This window comes from Denticeps clupeoides, chromosome 8 (assembly GCF_900700375.1).
Source record: "Denticeps clupeoides chromosome 8, fDenClu1.1, whole genome shotgun sequence".
In the NCBI taxonomy this organism is placed as follows: domain Eukaryota; kingdom Metazoa; phylum Chordata; class Actinopteri; order Clupeiformes; family Denticipitidae; genus Denticeps; species Denticeps clupeoides.
Window position 1 is genome coordinate 10491782 of NC_041714.1, and position 8805 is coordinate 10500586.

Consider the following 8805-nt stretch of genomic DNA (forward strand, 5'->3'; position numbering starts at 1 on the left):
TTCTTTCCTCTCCAGACCTCCTCTCTTTATTAAACCGCGTCGCGTCCCACCGTGGGACTCAAGGTGCCGCCTGCTTTCTGTCGCTTTATCGTTTCTCCGATGAAAAGCAGTTTGGGTGGTAGCCTTGAACTGAAGTGCTGAACTCTGCCCACGACTTGACTCATCACACATCAGTGTGTGTGTCTTTACCCTTCACTTCATTATGGCTGGTGACAGAACAAAGTCCATGAACTTCTGGAACTCCTTCCTTCCTGCTAAATTTCACAATCTCATATTTTTCTGTTGTGTACATGGGTAACATGTTATAATCATGTTTTAAAATAAAAATATTTTTTTAAATAAACGTAATACATTAGGAAAGTATTTGTTGTATGCTTAATATTTTACATTAATTTTGCAAAATTATCCATAAAATTAAGTCAAATTTTTTTATTTTTTTGGAATCTGTTGCTACAAATAGACTGAGTTTTAATCGTGTTCAGGTTAAGAGGATTGGCACTGGTCACCTTATAGCACAGAACTGGTTAGCATTAGCTGATGGGCTCAACTGCAGGCTTTGTGCTGGCCATAGATTGGACTTCAGAGACTGGGACAGACGGTCTCTATGTCCCTGTAACACAGTCTTCTGCTGCCCCATAGGGGTGTGAAGAGGTAGAGGAGCTGTCCCGCAGAGATAGGCGGCCTGCCGGCCCCCTCCAATCAAATTAACCCCGGCAGACCTCCAGCCGACCATCCCGCGTCTCTTTCTGGCATCCTGACCTGGAGCTTCAGGACTCACCTCAGCAGTATTACCGAGTCAAGCACATGCACACATATATGTAAATATGAATTACCTGGACCAAGTTAATACCAGTTTTGAGTTAGGAAGTTATTTTTCTGGGAAATAATGAGTTATGTACAGATTGCTAAAAATGATTGTGAGGGTTAAAAACGTAAGTATGCTTACGTATGGTAGGAGACACTGCCACCAAGAGGTGATGTACTTTTTCAGCATGTAACAGAGAAGGCGTAAGAATTATCATCTTGTTTTCTGATTGCTTACTCAGACAGTCCTTATAGCAGCTTGAACTTAAGACTTCATTTCATAAAACATTTCATTTTTGTTATGTGGAAAATAATGAAAATCTTTACTGTACCCCCACCCCCCCTAACAATGTTAAATGATATTCCTGGGTTACAACTGAACGCGGACCCCTTTTAACAAAGGGAGCAGCTCAGTGCACTTAACCTCAGGTCTGCCCGGACAAGATGGCCACTTTGGTGTGGTTACCTGTGAAGTGTGTTTGCTTTTTCTCTCAGCCGGCCTCTCCACCTGCCCGTCAAGCAGACAAAAAGAGAGGAAGGAGGATATTGAGTTGCCCGGCCGCTGCTCTGCCTCTGTGTTTATTTGCTGTGTCAGGGACTGAGAGATTACACTCTTCACGAGAATCTGCTCGGATGTCTCCCCAGGCTGAAACGGCAACTCAGGAGGGAGAGACCGACGTCTGCCACCGCCGGCATTAACAATGAAAGTTGCCAAGTAGACGGCGTCACTAAGTGGTTCAGGATCAGGTCACTTTTTTAATGGAGACACTCACTCACGTCATGTTGTTTGTTTGAATCAACAATCTTTTTCTCCTTCTTATTATTCTTATTATATAACTTTATTAAAAATGTCTTTGGGATAAATCTATGTATATGTGGATGACAATCTATCTGTCTGTCTGTCTATTATTATTATATTATTATTGTTTTATTAGAAGTGGTAATAGTAGTAGTAGTTGTTGTGCATTATTGTGATGTTTTGGTGCTGATTTGGGTTTCTTTTTTTTTTTTTTGTTTAGTTGTTTTTGTCTGCACGTATGGTAGAATTGAAGGTAAATCCCGGCCTGCTGTCAATAGATGCTGATAGATTATCCGCTGATAACAATGAACAGAGAAACTGACATGAGAAAGAGAGTGTGTGTGTGTATGTGTGTGAGAGAGAGTGGTATCATCACTGACTCCCATTCTTTTACTCATTGTCTATTGAAACAAGCAACAAAATACGGCGGCAACTCCTGCAGGCTGGTTGGTGTTGGTGGAGAGGTGTAAAAGAGGTTAAATCCGGCACCCCCTTATAACCCCAGGCACCGTAAACAGCAGCCGAGTGAAATATTCCCTGTCAGTGCCGGGTCAGGCTGAGACCCAGCTCCAGTGTCTGTCTGATAGGGATGGATGGGGGCTTTTACTCATGGAAGTTGCTGCTGATTGTAATGGAACCACTACTGATGTGGCCACATGTGTGTTTTCCTGTGCCAATAAATATTCAGCACCACAATCCCTTACTTACTTATTGTCACTGTACATGAGCACACTGGGAATTCGGTTATTATTCATTTTAAGCTATTTTTAATGTGGAATTTGTATCAGTATTTTTTCTTTCCAGACAAGAGAATAAAAGGCATTAAACGGCTTAGTGTGTAAAGCCAGAGATTTTCCCCGCAGCCCTGTCACTGTACTTCCCCCTCAATTAAAGCAGTCACAAGTTTCAGCCAGGACTAAATCATTGTCAGCATCTCTCGGAAAATGTGTGTGTCTGCACACTTCCCAGCATTCCAGAAAATGCCAGACTGGTGCAAGCAGCAGCGGAAAGGAAATTAAGGAAATTTGGATTGATCCCTAAAGACTCTTGGACATGCATGGGACAAACTCATTAGGGCACGCTGTGGCCAAGAAACAGACCGCTGGTAGGGATATTACATGTTTTATATATATAATGAGCAAGTGTCAGTTTCTTGGGGTCAAATGTAAGAATCACTTTTTAAGATGCAATAGGGAGAGAAACATAAGACGGCACAAGAGCACCGAAAACAAAACGATGCAGCATGCTCCACTTCAGACAATGTATAGGATCTCTTGCTGCGCCTTTTGTCATCCTCGCGGTGGTGGGTATTATGGATGGTCCGAGGAGAGAGCAGATCTTTGACAGGTTAATGACCTTACACTTTCCACACCATTTCATTTACTTGGCCATGCACGGGACGAGCTGCACCTATTACTCCTGATTCTGCTGAATTATAGATTAGCCAATGGTGGACTGATTAAAAATGCAACATTTTTTTTTTCTTTGCTCAGCTAATAGATTGGCCATGGTGTAGGGTACGGCTGGGATTCCCTCTCACATTCTCCGATGAGGAAAAAGAAATGTTATGATATCTGTTACAGGGTTATAAATATTACAAGAGAGGGACAAATAATGCTGAAATTACTAATCATAGTTCAGGCAACACTAGAAGGTACTACCAATGGGATGACTGACAGGGCAGCGTAAACAAGGTGGTTTAGGATACTATGACGCTGACGAGTAAAAGTCTATTATTTATGTGCGCTAGCATTGACCTCATTGGGGCTGCAAAAAACAGGAGCCATTTTGATAGGGCACGGCAAGGGGAAAAATTGACGTCATTCCATTTTTAATTCATGTCCAGGAATCACTGCTGGATGTTCCATGGCAATTCTATTGGGCACTCATTTCATTAGGTGCATATTGATGAGGAAAGAACATATGCTTATTTAACATATATAGTGCATGCCTTCGTCACCCAATGTACAATTAAAGTGCATAAATATGCAATATGCCGAGCACTGTCCAAAAAGTTGTATGAGCTAACCCACTTATATTTATATATGTAAAGCTACACATTTATCATATTATACATATCATACACACTATATCAACACAAATGCACACACTCATATGTGTGGGTGAGTGGTGTTCTTACAGAGTACACATTGCTCATCAAGTATATTGGATATATTTAAAAGAAAAGTTATGCACTGGTGAGATGCTATTAACCTGATCAAATTCTTAAAATTTTTGTGAAAGGTAAACCTTTTCAAAAAGAAATACCCTTTTCATAAGTCAAAATCTAAGTATGAACACATAAAAATGACTGACCCAGTCACTAGCTGAAATCATTGATCAGCAGTTCATATCCAACATTTGTCAGTCAGTTTAGCACAGAGGCCACACTGAGTCCACGAGCAGAACTTTTTCATCATACGGACATAAACTGGCATATTTTTAAAAATGAAAAAAGGCTCTTAGAATCAGAAAATGTTGTACTTAACTTCTGTTTGTTGGAATTCCTATACAACCAAAAATATTTTAACAATTGAGACTTGTGTAGAATGTGTAGAAATATTTTAATTTGAACACATTGTGTTCAAAACAGCGTTTTGCATTTCCCAAACCTGACGTTCTCATATACCAATATTTTAAATATATATAGACAAATATATATACATTTTTAAATATCTTAGTTTAAGATATTAATTGATCGTCCAGGGTCTCATCACTGGATGATTATAGACCATTGATCAGTATTGGTGATATGGTATGCAAATTAAACAATCCAACTGATTCACCAATCAAAGTATTGCCATTAATCAAATGGGAGAATGTGAAGAGTTTGTTGTTTCCACCACCACCTCCCCCCATCTCTCTCCACTCTGGCGACCTGCAGCTGTAGACGTGGGGCACAATGGCGCGTGTGCGGCGCTGTGTAAGCGATAGGGACTTTTATTATCGGAGAGCCACGTAAAGCGGTTACTCATTCACCCCACTGCAGATGTCCTCCCTATCTGATTACTCTGGAATCCAGTGGGAGGGTCCGCTGCAGGGTAAGGAGTTGAGAACGGGGCATCTCCAGGTTCCTGTGAGGTACCACGGCGGCCTGACAGGAGGGCTCTGTCCTGAAGGGTTGCCAGGCCTCTCCCTTATTTCCTCTGTGGTTTGTTTAATTAAAATGACGCAGCGATGAACATAACTCTCTGACCACACTACATATTGAAATGGCTCGGTGCCCGGCCAGTTTAATAAACACGATATCCTGATCAGAGAAGAGGCCGTGTTTGCTCCTGGCTACTTCCACAGAAGTGTTTATTCTGAAGCAGGCAGTTTTCCTCTTCGACTCTTCAATGTTTATGGTAACGTTTGAGTTTCATCCCCATTAGCATTGTATTAAAACGACTTGAATCAGGAAGTGAGGCAGAGCGTAAAACCGCCGCCGCTGTGTCTTGTGCTTCAGTTTCTCGGGCAAAACCTGAACCCACCAGCTAAAAAAAACACAGGCCTGCTCGTGTGAATATTATAATGTGTGGGTAGGAGTCGGGGCGAAACTGGGGCTGTGCCGCTGCTGCGTCTGGAGCGGAATAATTTCAGGCTGGTGTGACCCCTCGACGCCCTGCTTCTTATCTTTGTTTAAAATATTCATAAATGGCTCTTCCCCATTCCATGGTGGGAGGGGCAGCAGTCGGAGCGTGTCCGAGGGCAGAGGCTGTGGCGGCCCGTTTGATGTTTCCCGGTGGCCAGCGCGTCCTATCAGCACCCAGACGTCCAGCCTGCTTAAACTCAAGCCGTAATTGGCACAAACCCCTCCGTAAATCTGCACCCCCTGTATCATGCCGCCCGGCTGGTTCATCTTTATTAAAATCAGCGGTGTAATACAACACAGACACACACACACACACACACACACAGAACAACTGCACGGCAGCAGAAGGAACAACAAGGCCCGTAAAAGCGCCTGTGTTTGCCCTGATTCTCGATTGCGGTGCTCCCCGACTCCCGATGGCTATCTTCAGCCACCAGCCGGCAGTGTTTGGGGATCTGTGCGGGCGATACGAGTGCGAGTGTCATCCCGGCGCTCTGGGGAAAGCTGTCTTTCCTCCTCCTGTAAACACTTCTACGCAGCAGTGCAGGTAATTTATGTATCACTCATGCAAAACGTGGGCAGGAAGTATTTGATGAAGGCTTATTTTGACAAAACACTCATCAGCATACACGCACGCACACACACTCGAACACGCACAGACAAACTCACGTGCAGTCACTGATCAGTGAAAAACACACTTTTCTTTTGCGTTCGGAGATATTTTTTCTCAAATAAACTGCGTTTACGTTTAACAGCCGACATAAAAGCTCTACATGAAGCAGCTCGTTCATACTCAGCAGCTCAGAAACCCTCTTAAAGTGTTTAACTGGGTCTGAGAGCTGTTTAGTTGTGTCAGTGAAATTAATTTTTCAAGTTAATGCAACTTTTTTATTCTGAAGGAGTCGAAGTTTGAACTGTTTCCTGTAGGCACCAACTCTTCACCCCTTAATGATGTACATGAGCAACATATTCCTGCTGCTGTTTTGCAGATGGAGCTTGTGGTTAAGTGTGATTGTTTTTTGGGGTGGGGGGGGTGGATTATGGCTGGGAATCATCAGCCAGGGTCGGGTTGTGGGGGGTCACTGATGTCTGCCTACCATTAACTGCGGATTAGCGCTGGGAGGGGGGGGTTCACGGCCTTTGAAGAGGAGATTCTTCACACTTCCGCTCTATTGAAAATCAGGAAGCAGGTCACGGTGACTAAGGCAGGCACACACACACACACACACACACACACACACACCACACATCGCTCGCACACACTCGAGGCCCGGCATTGTATTCATCCTGTGCGGCTGTGGCTTCTCATTTAACAATGCATTGGCGGCATTAATGAGGGGATGGAAATGTCACAGCAATTACAGAAACGCGTCAGTCACGAGCCGGAGCCTCACCTGAGAGAAAAGCACACTCTGAGGAGAGACGAGAAAGGACATGTTTCTGTCATGTTTGTGTACGTGCGTGTCATATTTTAAACAGCGGTGCCATTTGACTCTTCCTCCTGCAGATAAGCACTGTTCTCTGGTGTTTCTGCGCCCCCGCTACAACGAGGGTCCTTTCCTGTCATATTACCTTTGTGTGAGTATGATGATCTGTATTTGCCTTCACAGTTCTGCAGATTTATGTGACAATTTAAGGAGAGGGATCAGTCTGGTCCACTGATCCCGAAGAGGATCAGCTTTCGTTAGCAGCCGCTTGCGTTTTCCTGGACAACACTGCCCTCTAGTGTTTGCCAGACTTGACCTTTTTTGTTTTAATAAATCTTCATTCTCCCTCCACCCTGAATGAGAAATGAACGAATAGTTATCAGCCTTCCATAGATTTTCATACTTACCATCTGGTAGCTGTGCCAGCGTGCCAGTAGATGTATTCATAACCTGGCAGTTATGATGCAGCACCCGAGGCTCACAAAGCCTCTATTATGTGGAGAGCAGAAGTCGGCAGTGGGCGGCTGGACGGGGCACACAGACACCCCCTCTTCCCCATCCAGCCCAGGACACGCAGAGTAAACACCTTCACAGTATCCAGACCACAGGTCTGCTCCAGAATCTTAACCCCCTCTTAGTGTGACACCCAGCATAAACCGTCATGTCGTTTCCTGTCAATCAAGATCTGATATGCACTCTTCAGCCATAACATTAAAACCACCTGCAAAGGGTAAACAGGTGAAGTAAATAAAACACAGCTCATGAGGTTCAGGTGCTGTCTGCTAATATGAACACTCCAGACCAGTGGAAGAAGACGGCATGGTCACATGATTCATGTGGACATCTGAAAAGGACAGAGGAAAACCATGTTCACTGAGGAAATCTTTGGCCCTGCATTCATGTGGATGTTATTTTGCCACATTCACCCCTTCGTGCAATGGCTTGAGGAACAGTCCGAGGGGTTTGAGGTGTTGGCTTGACAACCACACTCTCCAGATCTTGGTTGCTCTGTGTTCAACTATTACTAGTCTTCATACCAATATGCCACAGAACACCTTCAAATGTGAGCTGTCGTGGGAGGCCTGAGTAAATAAGTAACTTGTTTGGTTCAACAAATGTTTCAGGTACATGCATCTGTGCAACAAGGAAAAGGTCCCGGCAGGGAGATGACAGGGCAACACAATTCAACCTTATCCTGACATCAGTCTTGTCATCGTAGTGCAGATGACTGATTAAGAAGAGAAAACAAAACCACAATGCACAGAATCAGTTTTCATTGCTTACGCCTGGCACTACAATTTTTGACATGGTTGTGTCTTCTTCTCGACATGTCGCAAGGAAAAGAAAGATGTTGCCATGGGAATGGAAAAGAACTTGATAGCATTTCTCCACTCATGCAGATAGTGTGCCTTCTGTGTGCTCTAGTTCCAATGGGGAAGAAGTAACCATGCATTAATCAAGTTTATACAGAGGTTGGGAAGACAGGAGAGTATCGTTATTTTATTTTATTAGTTTTTTTTTTATTATTATTCAAAAATATATTGTTTTTTTTAAAGCATAGTTTATTTTGTCACTATAAACAAGTAACAATAAAAAAAATAAACATTTTGGAATTCACATGCTAGTCCAGAAAAGAATGCACCTACATTTATTATTGCTATATGAGATGAGATTTTTTTATTTTATGCATTTTAAAGTGAACAGTTTATGCTTTAATATGAAGTTTTATATTTGTGTTTTCAGACTGAAATGGCAAGTGTTCATTCACTTATTTATCCAATCTGTTTATTTAAGTCAATTTACATTTTAGCAGATTTGTGTTTCCCACATTGAACAGACTTTATCTTACACTGTGAAATATTCACATGACCTCATTTGATATTTTGTCCTATATTTACTGATCCAACATAAATACATATTTACTGGCCAACATAAAAAGGCTTCAAAATGGGTCTGTGATGTATTAGAATTCAGAATTCATATTTTCAAAATTGCTTGTACACACAGTTTTGTTTGTTAACGAAGACCAACATTTACTCTTTTATTCAGACATGCCAAAATCACAAAACTTACAATATGAATTCAAATCCCTTGATGTAAATAAATAGTACAAAACCAATGGTACAAAACACCATAAAACACAGACACACACATATACTTGAAACCCCCAACCCCCTGCATTCCACCAATTACCATGTGAC